This window comes from Hermetia illucens, chromosome 3, assembly GCF_905115235.1.
Source record: "Hermetia illucens chromosome 3, iHerIll2.2.curated.20191125, whole genome shotgun sequence".
In the NCBI taxonomy this organism is placed as follows: Eukaryota; Metazoa; Arthropoda; class Insecta; order Diptera; family Stratiomyidae; genus Hermetia; species Hermetia illucens.
Genome location: NC_051851.1, coordinates 160,104,516 through 160,126,798, shown reverse-complemented (window position 1 = coordinate 160,126,798; position 22,283 = coordinate 160,104,516). Strand labels below are relative to the sequence as shown.

General features: G+C 45.5%; 1 protein-coding gene across 2 annotated transcripts in view; it reads left to right on the top strand.

Annotated features, from left to right (window-relative positions):
- Positions 1-22,283, top strand: part of LOC119652414 — a 307,544-nt gene that overhangs the window by 190,278 nt on the left and 94,983 nt on the right. The window lies entirely within an intron of this gene.

The window sequence follows — 22,283 nt, the reverse complement described above, 5'->3', positions numbered from 1 at the left end:
GTTCTCCCGACGGTAAAAAAACTTTTTGTGTCTACATTGCTGGGTCGCGACTTGAATCTTAAGTTGGTGCCCTAACCTAAAGGAATTGAACCATCTGAAAAAGCAACTTAAAAATTTTTAGGAAGTAAAGAAATTAGTAGAATTATAAAACACGCAACTGACAATCATTATGAGTATACTCAAGAGAAATGAGATGACTATTTATAGGAACACATTTCGTTGGTGAGCTCAGCCAAATCTATTAGGCTTGAAAGAGACGACAAAAGGGGAATAACTCTCCAAGTGGTAAGAAGTCTTCGAATCCATCCGCGACGTTGAGAAATCAGGTCGTGGTGGAGGCAGGAATTTTGAAGGCCTCACCTAATTCATATTCTCCCACGGGGAAATCTGTGGAGGACAGGCTCTCCACTTCAGTGGAAAACCTACACTCGGTGTCTACGGCGCGATCAGCCAAAAAGGATAGTACAGCAACCCCCTTAATGAGAGGAAGTGGAAATCTAACTACGGCCGGCTTGTTGGTGACACTGTCGCCTAACTCTTCTAAAATACAGGAGAGGAAGGCTCGGCAGAAGGAAACTTTCGCCGCAAAGGATAAAGGACTACAGGCTTGCCTATCAAAACCTTCTCCTTCACCAGCACCCGGAAAAAAACGGAAGAAAGGGAAGTTGGTAATGTGGAGGCAACTGGTCTAACACCTGTATGTGAAAACAGATCCATGCAGCCAACGACAACAGAAGGCACTGCGAAAGAAGGCGAAGTTTCTTGGGAATGAGGACATGGATTTTGCTACACCACCTAGTGTGGCGATATCCAGAGAAATCAGACGTAAGAAAATGGAAGGTGAGGACAAGCTGGTAGCCTCGGTGAGATCCACACTGAATGCAGCAGGCTTTTCAGTTAGTGGCAGCTTTCATATTAGACTGCACTTATGGCTAGAAACATAAGAACTAGTCAAATCAACCGGCAGCATGCCAAAGCTTCTTCCTATCTACGGGCGGCAAAGCTAGCAAATTTACAGGACTGTCCTTATATATTTCTGGTTCAAGAGCCATGGGTTCGTTTTAACAGAATCTGTGGTATTGGATCAGTCAAGGAGACTAGGATCTTCTTCGATGAAAGATCCTGAAGACCGAAGGCCTGCGTTCTGATGTGAAAATTATTAGAGGCAACCATGCTAAGACAATTCTGTTCCCAGGACCTTGTTCCGGATAACTACAATACCAGGTTAATGGTAAGAGAAGAAACGTCATACGTTGGTGGGGGCAAGAAGAAGTGAAGTAATATACCTAACAATCTGCACTTCAAAGCTGTTAGAGTTGATTAGAAACTGGCGAGTGCTAGATGAAGTTTCACTCTCAGATCACCATTACTTAGAATTTAGTTTAACTATTGCAGGCGAACAGCCTGTAATACAAAGACGGAATCCTAGGAAAACGGATTGAGCAAAGTTCAATGAACTTCTTGGTGACAAAGTGGAACTCCTTATGTGACTAAAGACTCGTTTGGTGATAGAAGATCAATTGAAAACTCTGAATCCCAGACTTCTAGATTGCTTTGAAGAGGCTTGTCGTATTTTCCGAGCATGGATGGCATCTATCCAGCGATGCTACAGGAAAGTATATAGCACTTAGAGCATCTTCAAAGAAATATTTTTCGAGGATGTCTTGCTCTGGGCTACGTGCCTTCCTCTTGGCAGAAGCTGAAGGTAGTCTTGATACCAAAGCCTGGGAAAGATTTATAGAAATCCAAACAACTTCAGGCATATCAGTCTAACATCATTTTCGCTGAAATGTCTGCAGTGACTGGTTGAGCGTCACATTCGCGGCAAGGCCCCTTAAATGAAAGCCAACGTACTTACCAACGTGTAAAGTCCTATGAATCTCCTCATCATTCTTTGATTTCAAAGATAGAGGATGCAACTCTGAAGGGTGAGTATGCGATGGAGGTGTTCGCGGACATTGATAGCGCTTTTGACTGTGTGCCCTTCCAAAAGCTCTGTGAGGCCGCCAGAGAGCATTGTGTTGACGAAACTCTAATAAAGTGAATCCACGCTATGCTATCGCAGAGATTCCTGTGTGTTGAAGTGGATGTTGTTCGCTACCTAACAACGTAAGCGACGAAAGGCTGCTCTCAAAGAGGTGCGCTATCGCCACTTCTGTGTAGTATCCTGATCAACTCACTACTATGCGAATGGCATAATTTGCCAGTACACGTTCAAGCTTATGCGGATGACGTGGCTGTGCTGGCTGTTAGTCGAGATCTCGGAATGCTGTGTAGAAATACACAACGCGCCGTTGATTTAATTGACAGTTGGTCTCTCAGGCATGGACTTTCAGTAAATCCAAATAAAACCACAATGGTTTTATTTCCAAAACGGAGGAAACTGAATGGTCTTTGCCTTCCAGAGATGAGGAGTACAACCCTCAACCCTTCAACTCTCCGAAGAAGTGAAATATATGGGAGTTATTCTAGATAAGAAGGTTATTTTGAACAAATATGTAGAGATAAAGATGAAACTAGCTCTCACAGCGTATGGGCTGTGTAGGCGGACCTTTGTCTCGACATGGGGACTTAGGCCTCAGGTAGTTATGTGAATATATGTTGCTATCATTAGGCCGATGTTGACTTACGCATCCACAGTGTGCTGGGCTTAGGTGAAAAAGAAGAATTTTCGGTGCAAACTAGCCACCCTGCAAAGAACTGTGTAGGTATCACCGGTGCCATGAGCAGGACATCCGGCGTAGCTCTGAATTGCATTACCCAATTTGCAGCCCGTGGATTTTTTTATTCAGAGCACTGCAATGAGAGCAGCTCATAGACTAATTCGATTAGATCTATGGGAAAACAATGGCGAGGGGGGGGGGCACAGAGCATTGGGAGAGTCATTGGGAGAACTGAATATAGTTTTCGGAGTGCCTTCTGATTCTCAGATCCCCATGCATCTGTTTGGTAGGAGATATGATGTTATCTTGAAACGGAGAGAAAACTAGGACGAACCAGAAAAATGTGTGTCAGGATGTACTGACGTCTTCTACACCGATGGCTCAAAAACAGAAAATGGTTGTGGAGCAGGAGTCTACCTCTCCTTTGGGACAATACAAAACGGCCCATCGCAATTTGTAGCGATAGTCAAGCTGCATTGAAGGCGCTGAGTAGTACTTTGATGAGTTCAAAAATCGTTCAGGAATGTAGAAACCGATTGAATTCTGTTTCTGGATTCAATACGGTGGATTTACTTTGGGTAACTGGTCATTGCGGTGTAGAGGGAAATGAAATCTCGGATGCCTTAGCAAAAGAGGCTTCAACTTTCCCCACGCTCGGACCGGAACTTGCAATTGGGGTGTCGGTAGCATTGGCTGATGCTGCTATCAAAAAATGGGATCAAGGTCCCGAAAATGGCAGGTGGCAAAGCCTTAACGCTACTAGACAGACCAAACTTTTCCTGTCAGAACCAAACAAACATACTGCAAAGTTTATCCTGTTGCAAAGCAGGAAGACATGCAGAAGTACTGTGGGCATTCTGACTGGCCATAATTCACTAGCTGAGCATATGTTCAGAATAGGAATTATCCAAGATGATACGTGTCCATCCTGTAATGAGGAAGCGGAATCTACGGAACATTTTCTATGTGAGTACCCCCTATAGACACATCAGACATCAGATTTTTGGTGCTTATGTGGTCTAACTACAGCGGGTAGCATCACATCCCCTAACGCAAATCCTGCGATACCTAAACGAATCCGGGATATTCCGTTAGACGAGGGAGTCGAGTAAAATGTGCCACTAAGGTCTGAGTGCTCAGAGGCTTTGCCTGACTAAGAAAACTTGAGAAAACTAAGGGATCGGCTCAAGTACTGGAAAAATGAAGAAGCTGAGTAAGAACCATGATCAAATATGCTTTTATAATTCCACTAGTGCAAAAATTGTTTAAGTATAATTTAGTTTCTCCCCCATTATGGAGGCAATTATGCTTAAAATCCTACATGAATAGATTTTGCTTAATCAGAATAATTCGATGCCGTACCTTTGCAGTAATAAAGAATCGGAGAACTCTTTTTACTGAAAAAAAATCCTTAGAGAACACTTTGTTCTGCACCCAACCACATCGAATCACATATGCTCTGGAAAACTTTGAACATGCATGAATAAAACTCTGAATTGCATTTGACTTAATTCACCGATAAGAGCCTTCTGAAAAGACGATGGCAACGTCTGATTCTAATTTACAGGCATCGCGAGACTTTCAAACTTAGTGATTTATTAAGTCCACCGACAAAGCGACGGAATGCCTCACATACCTACGCGAATTGGGTTTAGGCAGGTAAATTTACATCCCCAAGGAGTACCTTCATGCATTAGACTTTCCAACCTTTACAACGTCATTGCATGAATGCAACGAATATTTCCCAGAGATTAGCATTACTTCCATACTCCCTTCCGTCATGTTCCTGTTGAACTTTCCCTAGCTCCACATTGTCCTTGACTTTGCCTTTTTGATTGTGTCGCCGAATGCAAATAAATCTGTATTGCTAGCTATAATGACCCAGTGACTTTCTAGACTTTCTAGAGTTTCCCATTTTCAATGGAAAACTGCCGCTACCTTGGAAAATGCCTACAAGCTAGAACAGCATCATATTCCAGGTTGGTGCACATTTTGTATTCACCCCATTCTTGCTATCAGCATTTTTTCTACTTCCACGCCTTGGAAAAAAGAGAAAAATTAAACACTCTAATAGTATTACATTTTCCAGGTTGTGATTGTATGTGAGGCAAGAGTTTCCGATTTTTATCTTAGTTGATTCAGCATTCATTAACGTAAAATGTGCTCGGAAATTGGAGAGAAATATTTGCATAAATTATGAAAGAAGCTCTTCGGGAGGACGTCTGCGAACACGGAAAATTCAAATTCTGAATTAGTATCCTTTTGGGCGTGGAGCTTTGGGTGGAAGAGATATGATGTGGAGCTTAGATCCGTGGAATGAAGTATGTCATTCAAAAGTGAGAAGAAAGAATAAAAAATGCATTCATTAAATCATGAATGCATTTTATGTCCTTTCCGAGAGTGTCTATCGAGTCCACTCTGTTCGCAATATCTCAAAGGAAAATCAGGTCACGATGACAAGTTCACTTCAATTTAATTTAATTAATGAGATACCCCAGCCTTGTTGATCAAAGAGTGTCGCATAATCATCATTATTCCACACTCGACACATGTGTGCATGGCAGATATTATAGAAGCCATTTTGCCACGGAAAAGTACCTGTTGATTTTCGTTTGAAATGATGAAACCCAATTTCAGCCAATCGCTTGTTTTGAAGTCTGAGCGTGAACCTCCCGCTACTCAGTGGAAGGACATGATTGAAATGGTTGACCTTGCTGGCATTTCCATGAGGTCATCATGTTGTCGATAATGGCTACACAAGCACTCAGTTCATATATAAGCCCACCCTAGCCTGAATGGCATTATATGGCGAATAGAGCCATGGATGAGAAAGGAAGTACTCGTCAGCTAGTCAGTAACTCAGGGCTCACACGAAGCCATGCCACGTACACAATTCAAACAACATAACTATGAGCTATGGAGCATACCAACCCCATCCTGCTTTGTTAAATTCCGCGTCGTCCGTGCTTGGCCCTCGTTTCATTCATTTCCTCTGTCTGCTTTCACCCGTTTTGAGCCTTGGAGGTGTTTTTCGACACCACACATATGAGACCGTTCATATGGAATATATATATATATATTTGCCAAATTAGCACACTTTCAGTTTGTAGTTGTAGTTAGGAACTGTGACAGAGTATTTCGGCTTTGTTGATATTAAGGGGCGCATTCATGTTTATTGATCGTTGCTTGGGGTTAGTTGTCTTTGCATGAGTCCTGGATGTAATGATTCGGCATTGATTTGTTTAGAATTGCTGTTGACTTTTGCGAGGAGCTACGATTAGTTAAGGTCAGGTCATCCTCATTATTGTTTTCTTTCTCAGTAGCCTTGGGAAAGCTATAGAGAATGGTTCATATTAAGAAAACCCCTAACGACCCTCGAATGATGCTTAAAGTGCATTGTAGAGTGAAGCGTTTTTCAGAAGGGCACTTGTAATATTTGGTCAACTTTTTAATAAAGCACAGGTGTAGCGGCTAACAGTATCTAAATATCCTTCTACTCACCCTAGAAATTGCCTCCTTCTCTTCCAATTAAACAAGTTTTCTGTGGGCTGTTCGACCGCCAACTTTTAAAATACTTAGGGGAGTCGCCGTCATCCGCCCTGATCTAAATGGATTGTTGCGCAAACGATTATTATTATTTTCGAGTTATCACAATCTCGGCAGATGCCGGATTTTACCCAATGCTAGCACTAAGTGCCAAGCATTTAGGCTCGGACGATCCTATCTACTTAAAAACTGAAGGGGCGCTGGTGGTGATGGCCGGTGGTAAGTCAATGGGAGAATCCATCGACAACTCCCCGCAACATCGAGCACGTATGCAGAATGGTTTGAACCAGACTGTGCGAAAATCCCAGGACATCAACGGAAGCCGCGAGGGATTTAGGTACAATACTTATAGCTCACAATATTATAGGAATTACAACCACTCGCTCGTGATGCCAAATTTCTTTGATTTCCCGAGCCAGTGGCTCATAGTTTACCTTCTTCTCCGCGTATTTCCATTCAATGTTGCTGTTATGGGAAATAGCAACATCTTTTATATACGCGGTGCGACTCGTCTTGTCAACTAACACTACGTCAGACTTGTTATGTAGAGTATGACGATCAGTCAGAACTTGCCGGTCCCAATACGTGCTATAAGCAGAACTATCCAGTACTGCTTGCAGCTCATATAGGTAAACCAGACTTGTTCCCGTGATCAGCCCATGCTTGTATGCAAGGTTTTGATAGATAACCTTACATACAGCATTACGCCTGGTGATGTACTGCACTGGTGCCATAACAGTACAGCCAGAAATAAGATCCAAAGACAATTCACGTACTACCGTGTATTGCCTTCGATTTTCATTCATCGATCCGCTCTTGGTCCGATTTCACCCCACTCAGAGGATTGAAAGATCGATCCTTCAAGTTAAGTGGAGTTAGTCCACAGTCTGCCTTACAGACAGCGGCATGCAAAGGACTCGCCTGCTCTTTGCTCACCCCACTCAGAGGATTGAAAGATCCTTCAAGTTGAATGGAGTCAGTCCACAGTCTGCCTTATACACAGCCTGCTCTTTGCTGTACAAATAAGCGAGCAGCGAATTGACTTGGCGATGATGTTTTGCCGCCACGTCAACCATGCCCCTACCTCCGATGTTCATCCACTCCACGGCAGAGTTTGGAGGATGCATTCAGAATATGGACATGGTTGTCCGTATCCGCAGCTGAACGTTTTGCAGATCGGTCTTCGTCCACGGAAAAATTCCTCGTATACATTCAATGCGCTTATCTTAATCTTCCCCCAGAAATGCGATTTCAGCACCAGCTTCAAACATCGTAGGAATTCGGACAGCAGAGCATCCTTCAGATCAACTCGAGCATGGGTTCCTTGCAGCATTCCTAGGTACTTGTAGAAGTCTGTGTCGGTCACAGCTTCAATGTCGAGGTCACCAATGCTATGTCTGGCATGCGGTCCGTGATGACCTTTGCGGATGGCTTGGATTCGACACTTGTCTAATCCAAACTCCATCCGAATATCACGGCTGAACATGTCTCTTATTCGGAACAGACTTCTAAGATGGCCGTCAGCATTCAGCTTGATGTCATCTAAATACATCAAGTGTGTTAGTTCGCACTTAGCATGTAGGCCAAACAATGCCCTCTAGCATCATTCAGCAGCCATGAAAGGGGGTTCAGTGCCATACAAAACCAAATAAGACTCAACGATTCCCCCTGGAAGATGAACCTCCGTTTACGGAGATGTACACACTGATAAGGTGGTATGTCACCCTTCCATGACTGTCGCCGAAAACTTTATTGGTTTCGGATCAATTCGATACGGATGTAGGACATCGATTAGCCAGGTATGCGGGGCGCTATCGAAAGCCTTGGCATAATCGATATAGCAACTAAAGAGGTTTCTTTGGTCTCTAGTTGCTTGTTCTACAACTACCGAATCGATAATGGGTTGCTCTTTGCAACTCCTTCGCTCAACTCGGCGTATTGGCATGGCAGGTGCCTTCAGTAGTGATCCACTCAGCACGCTCAGCATCCTGAATTTCAACTACGGGTGTCTCACTGGGGATGGCATAGTTTCTAAAACCCTCTGCATTTTTCACCCGTCTGTTGGCATTGCCAATGCTGATCTGAATCAGTCTAGCAATGTCCTGCCTTAGTGAGTCCCACCAACGTTCCAGACGAATCTTCCATGGTGGATCTCTTTGGTCACTCAAACCAATAACACGAAAGCGAATCTTCTGACCGTGCAATCTGATAGCCGCAACTGCACAACAATGCACAAGTGATTGTAGTTGCAGCAGCGACTAATCAGCACACAGCCGAGAAGCAATCTCATCACTGATTTGAGATAGAATTCCCGCAGTTGCTAGAGATGCATAGAGCATGGGAATACCTGGTCTATGCAAAGGATCCATTTCCGAGAATTCTATATACGCTTTTTGGAATTCGTACCGAACCTCAGCAGAAACCTCAGCTCAGCTTCGGCGAGTACGCGAACACGTACTTGACGCTCCTTGATGATGGCCGGGATTGTGTCGCTGAAAGTTATAAAGTGGTACTGGTCTGATGAAGAGGTTCATATCTTCAGTCCACTTCATCCGTTGCCTACGCGAACCTACTAAAGTGGTCGCCCCAGATTGTCGCGAAGCAGCTGCGACAGGCGGAGGAATGCTCCTGGTCTTCATGGTGCCTAGACGTCGGACCACCCTATTGCTAGCGGTTTCGACGCCATGTTGTCCATTACTGGAGTCCGACCCAATCACGAAGTCAGACGACTCCCGCCGGTTATCCATACCGGACCTTAAATTCCTTCTTCTTTTCATATATTGATTTGCATGTTATACCTAACTGCCAGGTATGGGGATAGCTTGCTCAGTGAGTAGTCTGCAAGACTGCAAAGTTCATGCACTTTCCTAACCTACCCCCTGAGACGCTGCGGTCGCGTACAGCCATTCAGACTGAAGCTATCCATCCCTTCTCCTTTCACAACCGGCCTTGGAACCGGCTAAGGCTACTATGGCTCAGTTTATCTCTATCTGCGAGATACCTAGATAATTCTCGGCCATTGAAACTCATATTGACTTTGTTTTCATTTATTTTTCAGTGACGCTTTGGCCGGCTTTTTGTCTTTCCATTTAGTTTGCCCAACAAAAACATCTCAAAAGTATGAACTCCATTGCAAATTTTTATCTGACTAACACGACCGATTTTTAAATAGATTGCTAGTAAATAACTTCTCAATTTTAGTTAAATAAGACATGCTCTAAATATCTGAAACATTTTTCATTGTAATTGTAGTTCTGTAAGTTCTGTGATAATAATAATAATAACAAAATACGTAAAGTTAAGAATATACATATTTTTAAGAAAGATACAAATTGTAAATTAAGGTTGTCGTATAACACTATTGAACTACCAAGCCAAATAGCTTAAACCGTTTGCTTTTATATATAATATATAAATTATAAAATGAAATAAGTCTATCAGGAAACTATACCATATCCAGATATTATCTTTCTAAAATTGGCGTCCAATATGGGATATAATTGATATCTGAAAAATTACTTTTGGTACCGTAAAGTGATGAACATACTTCCACATATTAGTCACCAAATATAAGCTGCCTGCAAATTTATCATACGATTGGGTTGTTCAGAAATTAATTTTCCCTTTTTAAGGTTTTGTGTAAAGCAAAACCTTATTAAAATCGGTGTACCGGTTTAACAACCTGTAAGTCCAATGATCCTTTTCTGACTGGTCCCATCGCTCTTGCCATCTGCTTATGGATCTCTCCCTTTCGGCTGTTTTCATCTGCAATAAGGGTGAGATGAACCAGGTGTTATATATATTCATCATTTCGGTAGCCAAGATGCCAATTGGCGTCATTCCCGAGATGACGAACGTTGCATCATCCGAAACGGTCCTAAAGACAGAACACACCCTTAAGGATGTTTTTTTGTAAACCGTAATCAGTTAATGTGTATTGGTTAAAAGCTGCAGTGCTTTTTCCCAAAACTGGGACTGCATACAGCATGATAGAGCTCACCACCCTGGCTATGAGCAGCCTGCAAGTATGCCGCGATCGTCCTACGTTCGGCATCATCGTTCCCAGAGCCATACCCGTGGTGGGTGCTTCTTCGCAAGTATGCTCTATGTGCTGCTTAAAATTGAGTTTCCCGTCTATCATCACCCCCAAGAATTTGATGGCCGGCTTAGAGGTGATGATACGATTCCCGGTTCGAATGCAGGCGTAATTTCTGTTGCGGTGCTTAGTGATCAGGACCGCTTCGGTCTTTTCTTCTGCGAGTGCCAGTCCAGCACTCTTCAACCAAGTCCTAACAACACTTTCGTATAAGGTTCCAATTGGCCGAGGTGAATGTATTCCTCATATCTAGGGTCACCACCACACAATATTTGCTGGTACAACCCCTTCCGTGAATTGCATTTTCGGCTAAGCCAGTAATCATTTTGATGGCATCAATGGTGCTGTCGATCTGAAAGGTCCCCTTGGCTCTCGATAATCTATTATAAATTGTCCTCCACAACAATCGTCCATAAGGTCATCAGTGGCAGCGCACATAGTCGAAGAAGCCCATATCATTCAACGCGATAACCTTGAGCTCTTGAGGCATACAAACCGAACGACAACTTTGGACCCTTGGGAAAGTCTAGAAATTCTGAGAGAAGACGCGACGCGGTTATTAAATACAGATTCCGGTAATTGCCCCTCAAAATTAATAAGACTTGCCGCGGTAATTAATAGATAATTAAGTTAATAATTTAATGTTTTTTCTTTTTTCTTTCTTGGTAAAAGTAATTTAGGTATTATTATTATTCTGTTAAGGGAAAGTCGCACCGCGTCCTTGAAGAACTATTGTGCCCCTTTTACTGGTTATAGTGTACCTGTTGATCATAGTATCTCAAGCAGGCCTGTAACCGTTAGGAACTTTAGTATGTTCCCCACTTCCAGAAGTTTCAGCTTTGCATCTGGTATTAAGTGTTCTCCCAGATGTATCGACCTACTTTGCACAAGTGCCGGACACTGTCCTAGGACGTGCATAGAAGTTTCGTCCTCCTCCTCACAGAACCTGCAAGCAGTGTCCGTAGATATCCCTAGCTTCCCTAGGTGATAGTTCAGCCGACAATGACCAGTGAGAATTCCCACTATGATTCGGAGGTTCTTTTTGGTGAGGTTTAAGCAATCCTTTGTGCGCATGGGTTCGTATACCCCAATAAGCACCCTGGACTGCTCCATCCCTGGTAGGCCCGCCCAATATAGTTCCCTCAACCGTTTCTCTTCGTTTCTTAGATTAATAGCCATGAAACCGTTTCCGATTCCACAGAAGGGTTCTGGCCCGTGTAAAGGCATCCCTGCTCCCTTCTTGGCTAGTTCATCCGCTGCCTCATTGCCTTCCAACCCAGCATGGCCTGGAACCCAAAGTATCCAGACCTTGTTGGACGAGCCCAGTGTATTCAGTCTCTCAAGGCATTCCCATACTAGTTTAGAGTTCACCTGGTTGGACCTAAGTGCCTTGATCGCTGCTTGGCTATCAGTGAGAATAGCTATGTTCTGCCCCCTGTAGTTCGTTTGCAGATTAAAGGAGGCACATTTGTCTATGGCGTAAATTTCCGCCTGGAATATGCTAGTGTACCTGCCCATTGGCTCAAAGTACATTTTGCTTGGACCAATGACACCGGCAGCCGCTCCCTCTGCTGTGAGGGATCCGTCAGTGTATCAAGTAATCAATTGCTGGTTTAAGCCGTATGTCGCAGTCAAGCTCTCCCAGTTTGCCTTGTTACTCCAACGTGTTTCAAACTTCTTATAGAAGTGAAACCTCGTTGTCCTGTTGTCCCTCGATATCAGTAATTCCGGATACCGCCTAGAAAGAATATCGATCTTCCTTCGATTTAGGCAGCTCCCCGCCTCACTCATACTACCGGCCATCCTGAATATTGATCTCCTTGCCTGCATCTGTATGTGCAGATGGAGAGGGGTTAATCCCAGAAGGACCTCCAGGGATACCGTTGGGCATTTCCTCATTGCCCCACCGATACACATGAAAGCCAGCCTTTGAAGCTTATGTAATTCCCTGCCTTGTGTGCTGAGTTGGGTTCTTTCTGCCCAGATTACCGCTCCATAGGTAATCATTGGCCTTACTATTGCAGTATATATCCAAAGTAGTATCTTCGGGCTGCAACCCCATTTTTTTCCTGCTATGGATCTGCAAGTCATCAGAGCCCTCGTGGCTTTTCGACAAGTGTTTCTGACATGTGTCTTCCAGAGTAATTTTTGGTCTAGCGTGATTCCCAAATATTTGACCTCTCACCTCCATATCATGTAATGTTATGGCTTTCAGGTGATCCAGTTTACGCCTCCTAGTGAATGGTACTATGGTGGTTTTGGTTGGGTTGATCCGCAGTCCCACCTTCCTGCATCAGGCACTAGTAACCCTTAATCCAGTTTAGATTCTATCACATAGGGTATCTTCATATTTGCCCCTACAGATTAGAACAATGTCGTCCGCGTAGCCCTGGACTTGTATTCCAGTATTAGTTAACACGTCCAGGAGTTCATCCACTACCATGCTCCACATCAGCGGCGATAGTACTCCACCCTGTGGATAGCCTTGAGTGGTGTTCATGATAATAGAATTTGTACCTGTTTGTACCTCTATTTGTCTGCTTTCTAGCATTTTGCCCATCCAGAGTGTCAGGGTATTTCCCACTCCTTTGCGGCTCTGAGCATTCTGTATTTCTGTGTGCGATGTGTTGTCGAATGCTCCTTCGATATCCAAAAACACGCACAGTGCAATTTCTTTTGTTTCTATGGCGTCCCGTAGTACCTCTGTCAGCTGATACAGAGCAGTTTCAGTTGACCTTCCTGCCCGGTAAGCGTGTTGACAGTGATGTAGGGGATTACGCTTTAGAACGTTAGTTCTAATATAGTTGTCTATGACTTTCTCCACCGTTTTGAGTACGAACGATGTTAGGCAGATTGGTCTGAAAGATTTAGGGTGAAAAGGATCCTTTTTACCCGCCTTCGGAATAAAGACCACTTTTGCCCGTCTCCATGCCCTTGGTATGTAACCCAGTGCTATGCTCCCCCTTACCACCCTCAGAAGAGACTCTAAGATAATTCCTAGGCCTCTCTGGAGAAGTGCTGGGAAAATGCCATCTGCTCTGGGAGTTGAAAAGTTCCCACTGCCCATCTTAGCCTAGCTTCTGAGCATGCCTCTTTTGTTAGTTTCCAGCTCTCTTTCCTTCCCCTTCGTTGTTGGGGTGTCAGGCAGATTATTGTCGCCTGCCGCCGAGGGGTAGGACCCCGGGAAATGAGTTCTGAGAAGCAGGTGTACCCTGTCCTCCTCATTCTCGGTGAATGTCCCATCTTCCTTTTTCAAGCAGACAAAGGATATTCCCCCGTCTTTGGCTACAGCCTTGTACAGCCTGGTTGCTTCCGTGATTTGTTCAATCCCTTCACAGAATTCCCTAAAGCTGTTTCATTTCGCTTCCCTGATCGCGTTGCTATACGCAGTCAGTGCATTTTTATACCTCCGCCAGTCGCCGGTTCGTTTTGCCCGGTTAAAGAGTTTTCGTACCTCCGTTCTCATTCTAGCTAAGTTCCTGTTCCACCATGGTACATCCCTTGATGACTTGACTGTCTTGGCCGGACAGCTGGCCTCATATGCGTCAATGACGATTGTGTTGAGGTCTTCCACCACCGTTTCTAATTCCAATTCGCTCCTGATGTCACCGCCCCCTTGAAGGTGGGCAATGTTGTTGCTCAGGTGCATTGTGTAGGATTCCCAATCCGTTCTCTTGGGATTCCTTATTATGCTTTTTATTTCGGAGTTACCCTCAATGTCGAATCTGATTATCCTGTGATCAGACATTGAGGGTTCATCCGACACCCTCCAATTCCTGACCATCCCGTTCATTAGGGTATTTCCTAGAGTTATATCTAGTACCTCTTGTCTGGTGCTGGTCACAAATGTTGGAGTGTTCCCTACGTTGTATATTTCTAACTTATTACCAAGAATAAATTCGAGGAGGTACTCACCTCTACGATTAATGTCGCTGCTTCCCCACACTTCGTGGTGGGCGTTGGCATCGCAGCTGAGAAGAAGTGGTAACGCCCTCTCCTCGCAATACTTCGTCAGCTTTGCGACTTGTTCCGGTGGAGCCCGGCTCTCGTCTCCTGGGAAGTATCCCGATGCTACAACTACCTCTCGAGTGCTCCTCCCGGCTTCCAATGAGACTTGGATAGCCACAAGGTCCCCGGTTAAGAACTCTGAAAGACATATGTATTTTAAATTACGTTTGAGAATTATGCAAGCTCTTGGTTTTTCACAAGAGGAGTCCCAAATTACCTGCATGTCTCCTCCTTGCAGACCGCGAATCTGCCTCCGGTACACCAAGGGCTCCTGAGCCAGCACTATTCCAATGTTCTCCTTGGAATTTTCCCTTGCAATCACTGCAGATGCAGTTCTCGCATGGTGGAGGTTTATCTGGGCTATCCTAGTGCTGGCCATTGGCTCCGTTATTGTTTGGAGCTCTTCTCCACTGTTGGAGTATCACCCTCCTCCTCCGACATGGCGCTTTTCTGCGCGTCGCTGTCCACCCCGAGCCCTAGGAGTCCTAGGTCTAGGTCGTCCAGCTTCTGCTCTTCACTGGGCAGCAGGTCTATTTCCCTGGTTGATCCCGTTCTTTCCGCCTCTATGGCTTCCGCGACTTCTTCAGGGACCTCGGTAAGTTTTCCACCCGATGCCTCCTCCGAGGTCTCTTTCCTCGGCTTTTCCCTGCGCGCATGCACGGGTATGTTGCCAAATCGGTAGTTGATATGACAACTCCGACGTTTAATTGCCTCTAGGGATCGGTCATCTACCCCGATCGTGAGGAGTTTACCCTTTCCCTCCACCTTGCTTCTGAAGACTCTCCATAGTCAAGTATGGAGATCTTCGTTCTGAGCAATTAGGAGTCTCATAAGGTCTTCTGTTACTATTGCCGCAGCCTTTGGAAGAAAAACTGTCACCATGTGTGCTCCTGGTATATCATCTCCAGCACATGTTGACAATTCCACCCCTTCCCAGCCTGGCAATCTAGGAATTATGGTTCTAACCCATTCTGCGGTACCTTCCGTCGCACAGTCCACCAGTATAAGGCCTGGTCGAAAACGTATCCCGGTGAACACCAGTTTCGACGTCCAACCCTTGATCATCTGCTTGACGACAAGTTCCTCAATGATTTCCTGTTCCTCCCGAGTGAGTATTTGCTCGGGAAACCTTTTTGGCAGTATGGCCAGTCGAATGCCCTTGACCGCACTAGCGTAGCTAATGCCGGGATTCCTGGGTCCTGCCTTCACTCCTGACCTGCTCGGGTTTTCTCCTCCCGTGGGTTCAGGTCTGGGTTTTTTGGGAGCATTCCCTTCATGCGGGCTGATCTCTGCTGCTCCCCGCTTTCTCGGCTCCGGTAGAGATGGCTTAGGTCTGTCCTGAGCCTTCTTAAGGGCCTCTTCTGGTTTCAGGCCTTCCTTCAGATAGCGCAGGTACCATTTAACCCCGGCGCCACTGAGACCTGTCTCCTTCCTAACGTCTGTTATATTTATCTCAGACGTGCTTTGGCTGGTCCCTGCTCTTTGAGCAGTGGTGTTCGTTGGCTGTAGTCCACGCAGTATACCAATGCTCACCTTGGATCCACTGCTTGACGTCCCAACTTCTCCCTTCTTGGGTGTAGTCACCTGGCTTTCAGTAATTCGGAGACGTGCCTTCTCCTGATTAACCAGTTTTGGTGCGGTACGGGGCTCCGCTTTTTTGGTTTTTGCTTTCTTTTCTAGTTTTGCACTCATTTGATTCCCACGAGTATGGGGGTTAAGAGGTCCGCCGTGCCATAGCCCCCCGTAGCACGGTAAGATCTAACTTACTCACTGAGGCGACCAGGTATCAGTGTAATTTAGGTAATTAGTGTTTTTAGTATAAATAGAACCATAGAATCGCAATTGTTTTCATTAGCTTTGTACTGATGAAGGGAGTAAGTTGCTCCCGAAATATATATATATATAATAAAATAAAATTGTAGTTGGGATTAAGCTACTGGTGTATCAATCCTCCACAACATGTTCACCATAGTATCTAGAAGACATATGGGTCTATAAGAGGACGGTTCCCCTGAATGTTTGCTAGCCTTAGGCAGCAGCATCAGCTTCTGCCGCTTTCATGGTGCAGGAAAGATACCCTCGGACGGGCACTTTTCGAACAGCTCCGCCAACATATCCGTATTTTCCGCGCAGTGGAAAAGGCAGAAGTAGGTTCTGCTACCGAAGCCCCAAAAAACTCCTGGTGCACCCTCTTCATATCGCCCTACCTGTCTTTTAGATACTATGGGGAAGACGTTGGAGAAGGTGATATAGAACACGCTGCTTCCATTCGTCGAGCTAGCGTTTATCAGAGCGGCAGTATAGGTTTCGTAGAACACGGTCCACAGTCGATACCATTGCAACGGTCGTCGACCTGGCCCCGAAGGCATCGGGCACCGGTAAGTACCCCACGGTTGTATCTCAGGATATCAGGAATCCCTTTAACTCAACCAACTGGGGTTGGATTAAGGGCACCCTTGGCTAAACTGGGTGTCCCTAGCTCGGATAATTGAGTGTTACCTTTCTGAGGTAAGAGAAGGACGACGGGCCGAAGAAATATGTTGTGACAGCAGGTGTTCCCCAAGGATCCGTATTGGAGCCCTTCCTGTGGAACATAATGTACGACGGAGTGCTCGGACTTCGCGTGCCGAGGTGGCACCATTGATTGGTTTTGCAAACGACTTGGCAGTGGTAGCAGTTGTGAAACACACCAGTACGTGGAACTGTATTCAAGCGAAACCATTCATGCCATCACAGCATGGCTCCAAATGATGAAATTGGACCTGGGGGAACATAAGGCGGAGGCGGCCCTTATTATCAATCGCAGGAAAAGCAACACTGTCAAAATCCAAGTTGGTAATTACGAGGTCGTTTCAAAATCAATCGTTAGAGACGTGGGGCTAATGACCGACGCCAAGTTGAGCTTCAAGGGGCACCTGGACTATGCGCGCAGAAAGGCAGCAAAGGCTAATTCATATCTATCAAGGATGATGCCTAATATTAAAAGCTAGTCGCCGGCTGTTTATCGCAGGGGTGGTGAAATTAATCCTGCTATTCGCGGCTCCTGTATGGATAACACAGTGTAACAGGGAAGGGTAAGTTCGGCATACCGGCCAACGTGCTGTGCAGCGCATATAGGACGGTATCAGTGAGGCGGTGTGTGTCATCGCGGGTATGATTCCCTTGGATGAGCGAATGAGGCACACTCTCCCTATCGGAGAAGGAGGACGATTCCGTCCGAAATGACTGTGAGCTTCACCATTACGGCCGGTTCAGAGACAGTGCAGTACGCAGACGCCACCCGCAATGCTCCCCGTCCCTGTACTTGCGCGACAGGCTCATGATATACCTCCTCGCCAAGAGCGTCAGCTCATACCTCTGCACCATAGAGAAGGATATCAGGAGACGTCGCCTGCTAGACGTAGCCTACTTAACGCCGAAACTCCAGCTGCAGCCTTCTTCGCTGCTGCTTTGATTTGCTCAAAAAAGCTCATGTTTGAGTCAAGCGACAGCCCGAGGTACTTTACCGCTTTAGCTCGACCATCAACTCGCTGGATGATATGAGACGCAACGGTGGAATTCTCTTTTTAGTCAGGATGACTACTTCGGTTTTTTTCCAGTGCAAGGTTGAAACCATGAGTAGCGTTCCTGAGGTCCGGCCCTAGCATGGATCTCTTTACTACCCCCGACGTGACCTCCAACCTCCCTCCAGTGTTTCATAGAGCAAGGAGCGGTTCCTCAGATAGTCCCTCAATATTCATGAGAGATAGTTCGCACGTGGAAAGTATTGTCTAGTGTGCCTAGAATCTCTTTCCATCTTCATGGGAATTAAAGGCGTTTCTGACGTCAAGCGTTACGAGGAGCATTACCCGTTGAGCTCGTCGGGTATGTGCCTCCGTGCATCAAAAGGCATCCACGACTTGCATGACAGCATCAACTGTGGATCTCCCTGTTCTAAAACCAAACTGACGTGAAGATTCGTTCCCCTCTGGCGTCTGAGTGAGGCATGCCCTATTCAAGTACCCTAGCATTGAAGTCACCCCCGACCAGTCTCATTCGGCCTAAAATAGACACTAAAAAATGTTACCCCTGAACACCGAATCCAAACAAAGTCATCCCCTCGGCCTTGGATAAGAACCCTGAGGAGAGTACCGTCCCGAACCCAGACGGTAGCGGTACCTGATATGTCAGGATGCCATGAAATTGGGTCCTTGTTTTGGTACAGCTCAATGATGAATACTAAATCAGCTTTAAGCGAACTGCGCTAGCAACTCATGAGCGGTTGCACTCCAATGCATATTGATTTGTAGGATGCGAACCATGTTGGCCGCGTCCTAGCTCTTTCCAATTCTGCTCTGAAGACTGGACACCGATCTGAGCTCGCAGTGAACGCAACATTCTCATCAGTCGTGCCACGGTCTCTCTATAAGATGCAGCTTTCCTTTTCATTGGAGGTGTTCGCATTATGGCCTGGTTGATTTACGGCATATTGTTCTTCTGTCAGATCCTCGACAGGTTTCAGATATGTGCCCTCAATTCAAACGTATGTAACATTTGGTTAAGGCGGCCCGGATTCGTATCGTACACACAGCCCAACCAATTCTGATTTTCCCGATGTTTAGAAGCTTCCTCGCATATTGCTCCGCAACTTCCACCACAGCGAATTTTTGGCCTGGCGATATCGCACAGGTGATATCAATCCGAGCATTGGTTACCTCCGGACATTCGCGTTTGATGGCCTCTTTTACCTCGTTCTTCTCTGTGAGGCAGTTAAGGTCTCGGATTTCCAGAGAACACGTGAATTCCGGACTGGAAACTAGAGCTTTTTCTCCCAGAAACCCCTTGACTACCTCAGAGAACGTAACTTTATTTATTCTCCTCAGGCCTAGTTCGACTAGGACTCCACCACCTTTTGTTTTACAAATGGAAGACACTTCTGCTCCGCTATCTTCGGGTTTAACCTCGTAACAGATTTCACTGAGGACTTCCGCGAAAGTCTTTCCTTCCGTCGCCTTAATAAGCAGAGCTGGCGCTCTAGTCCTCCTTCGCCTCCCTACCTTTTTTTGGACCGTTTGGTACACGTAGTGTTCTCGTCGGGGGGTGCGGTTGTTTCTACTTCCCGTGGATTTTCTCTTACCCTCCATGTCCGCCTAGAATATGAAATTCTCTCCAGGAGCTCCTCCAGTTCCATTAGCCCGTTTTTCACCCCTTTGCTGACATTTTTCTGGAGGAACGTCCCAGATCTTATGCGCTTCACAACTGCTGCGCAATTCTTAATAAGCCTTTCCTCTTCAACGTACGCCAGAGTAGTCGACAACCGACAGTTTCGGTTTCGGCATTTTCCACTGTGGCTCTTTCCGCAATTATGGCACTGCTTGGTAAGGTCTGGTTCCTGTCTCTGTTGCAGGTGCCCCGTCACTTTGCGAGTCCTTCTCTCCATCTGCGCATCCCGATGTCCCGTCGGGTATTTCAGCCCTTGTAGCGTCCTTCGCTGGGCGCTAGGGCGAGCGACGCATTTTCGTCCTGCGTATAAACGTAATCAGCCCACTCTCCATTTCCACTATCTCCTCGTTTGATTTGTTTTTATTCGCCATTTAGGTTGTTTACTAGCACATCGTGGGCAAGGGAGCGGGCCGCAATAGTCAGGAATTTGGCACAAAGCCCCTACCCCAGTTCCCTGAGGCATAACCAACGATTAGCCGATCCTGGAACTCACGGATGGATCAGCGCTCGCTCGGGGCAACGCGGTCTTCTAATACCGGTTCAATGCACGCTACCTGGCCAGGCGCCCAAAGGGGCTGGCTCCTGATACACGCAACAACTATCACCTTGGCTCACATGAACCCATCGATGTCGACAAGGAGTTGTATCTCCCCCTCCCAGTGTGTCCCGGCGTGTATCGGGTGGATATAGGAAGTACCTGCATCGCTTCGGTTTGGATGGGCCCCATAATTTCGTCGGGTAGATGCAAAATGGAATGCGATAAACGCAAAAGGAACTGCAATACAAGAAAAGTTGCAGGACCGGGGACGAGTCCGGAAATCGCCACTGGTGTGAATTAGAGGCCTCCTTGCGAATTAACACTAAATGGTGGTCAGCGTCTTTTAAATCTTTTCACCTCGACCAATACAAACAAAAAAAGAGGATAGCAGTAAACAACTAATACTATTATTTCACTATGACAATGTATTGTAATGGTAGTTATAATATGCATCTGGTAGATTATCTCCTTTGCCTAGTTAGTTTAGTTTCCTGGGGTGAGTCGCAGCTCCGAGCACTCACGCCATTGTTGGGCCCATTGTACTATCCCCATAAATCGCCTATTTAATGGCCTTCCGCCTACGGTGTTCGCAGACTTTTGCGGATCTTAGAACATTCTTCAGAGGTAGGGAGTGTGCAGATTCTTCATTGAAGAAAATCTTGCCATGATGTCTTCGTCTGAGATTTGAGGATTCCAGGCAGCTGCTGCTGTAGGGCTATCTCCTCCTTCTCCTCACATTGGCTGCACATAGCCAAAACCACTACCCCAATCTTTCCACGTGGTAGTTTAAGGAGCAGTGTCCCGTTAAAAGCCCTACTAGGGTTTTCATGTCCCACTTCTTAAGGGACAACAAAAATGCCGCTCTAGTTGCCCTAGGCTCTTTCATAAGGATTTTCCCCCGCCGGCAAGAGTCCAAATGTCTCCATTCGGCTGCGTGAATCCTTCAGAGTAGACTTAAGAGTAGATGGTCGGATTCCAAGAGCTAGTTCTGGCCCCATGATTGTGGATCCAGACCCTCGGCGAGTCAGTCTGTCAGCCTCCTCATTACCAGCGATGTTAGAGTGCCCCGACACCCACATCACGATTGTTTCGTTCAGTCGCCCACGTTTCAGCAGCACCTGATGACAACTCCACAACAACTGGCTTGATATGTCGTTGCCATTTAGCTCTGATAATGCCGCCCGACTGTCGGAACAGGTTTGAATGGTGCGACCCCTCCACTTTTGTCGCAGACATTCTTCTACTGCCAATAAAATGGCAAATATCTCTGCCTGGAATATGTTCGTCATTTTTCCGAGGGGTCGAGCCAGTGCTATAATCGTCGGTGAAGATTATTAGGTCTGTAATCTGAAAAGACTCATGGCTATTTGTCGACAATTCTTCTCTTTCGGTGATTACGATATGTCTTTTCAAAGACGAATCTGGAAACCATATGATCGGTCGGCATCAGGGCTACCGGATGGTTTTCAAGGAATTTCCAGGTAGACGCATGACCATGGTATCGAGCCTTTATGCGTCGTTGGCTGCTTTCCGTTTCACCTCCAAGTGAATGGGGGTAAATTTAGGATAGTTTCAAGTGCCGCAGTCGGCGTAGCCTGACAACTAGGATATTGTTTTCCATATAAGTGAATTCTAGGCTGCGGTATAGGGCGTCATAAAGCACTTTCGGCTACTAGCAAGTCTGTTGCTAGCCGCCGAATTTGTAAAATATTGTTTTGGGGACCAATATTTCAAGATTAAATATTGGGAAATTTTTGAAGCTTTATTTTTTTTCTCTACAAGTACCGAATTTCGGGAACCAGTTGTTACATTCTTCTCTAAATGATTGCGAAAATGAATTAAACACGCTCAAACTTCTATTAGAATTCGCATTTGTGAAAGGAAAATGTCATATTGATGAAAGGAATAGCTAGACTTCCAGAAGTGTTTTATCTAATCAATTCCCGAAACACGGCAAATAAATGGTTTTCTAATTGGGTTAGCATTTCTGGAAATACTTTCATAGGAAATTTCTAGTTTCGGAATTCGGGTGGGATTGGCATGATTAATCAAATTATATAAAATAAATTAGTTTTGTCTGGGATGAGAATTAGATAAAACTAGAAACTATGTGACATCTTAATTTTGTACTGGGGATGGTCTGATTACTTAATTACTTTACCTAATATTATCGATGAGTGAAAACTAATTCAAAATCAGTTCAATTTTATTCAAACTTGGGCAGGAAAAT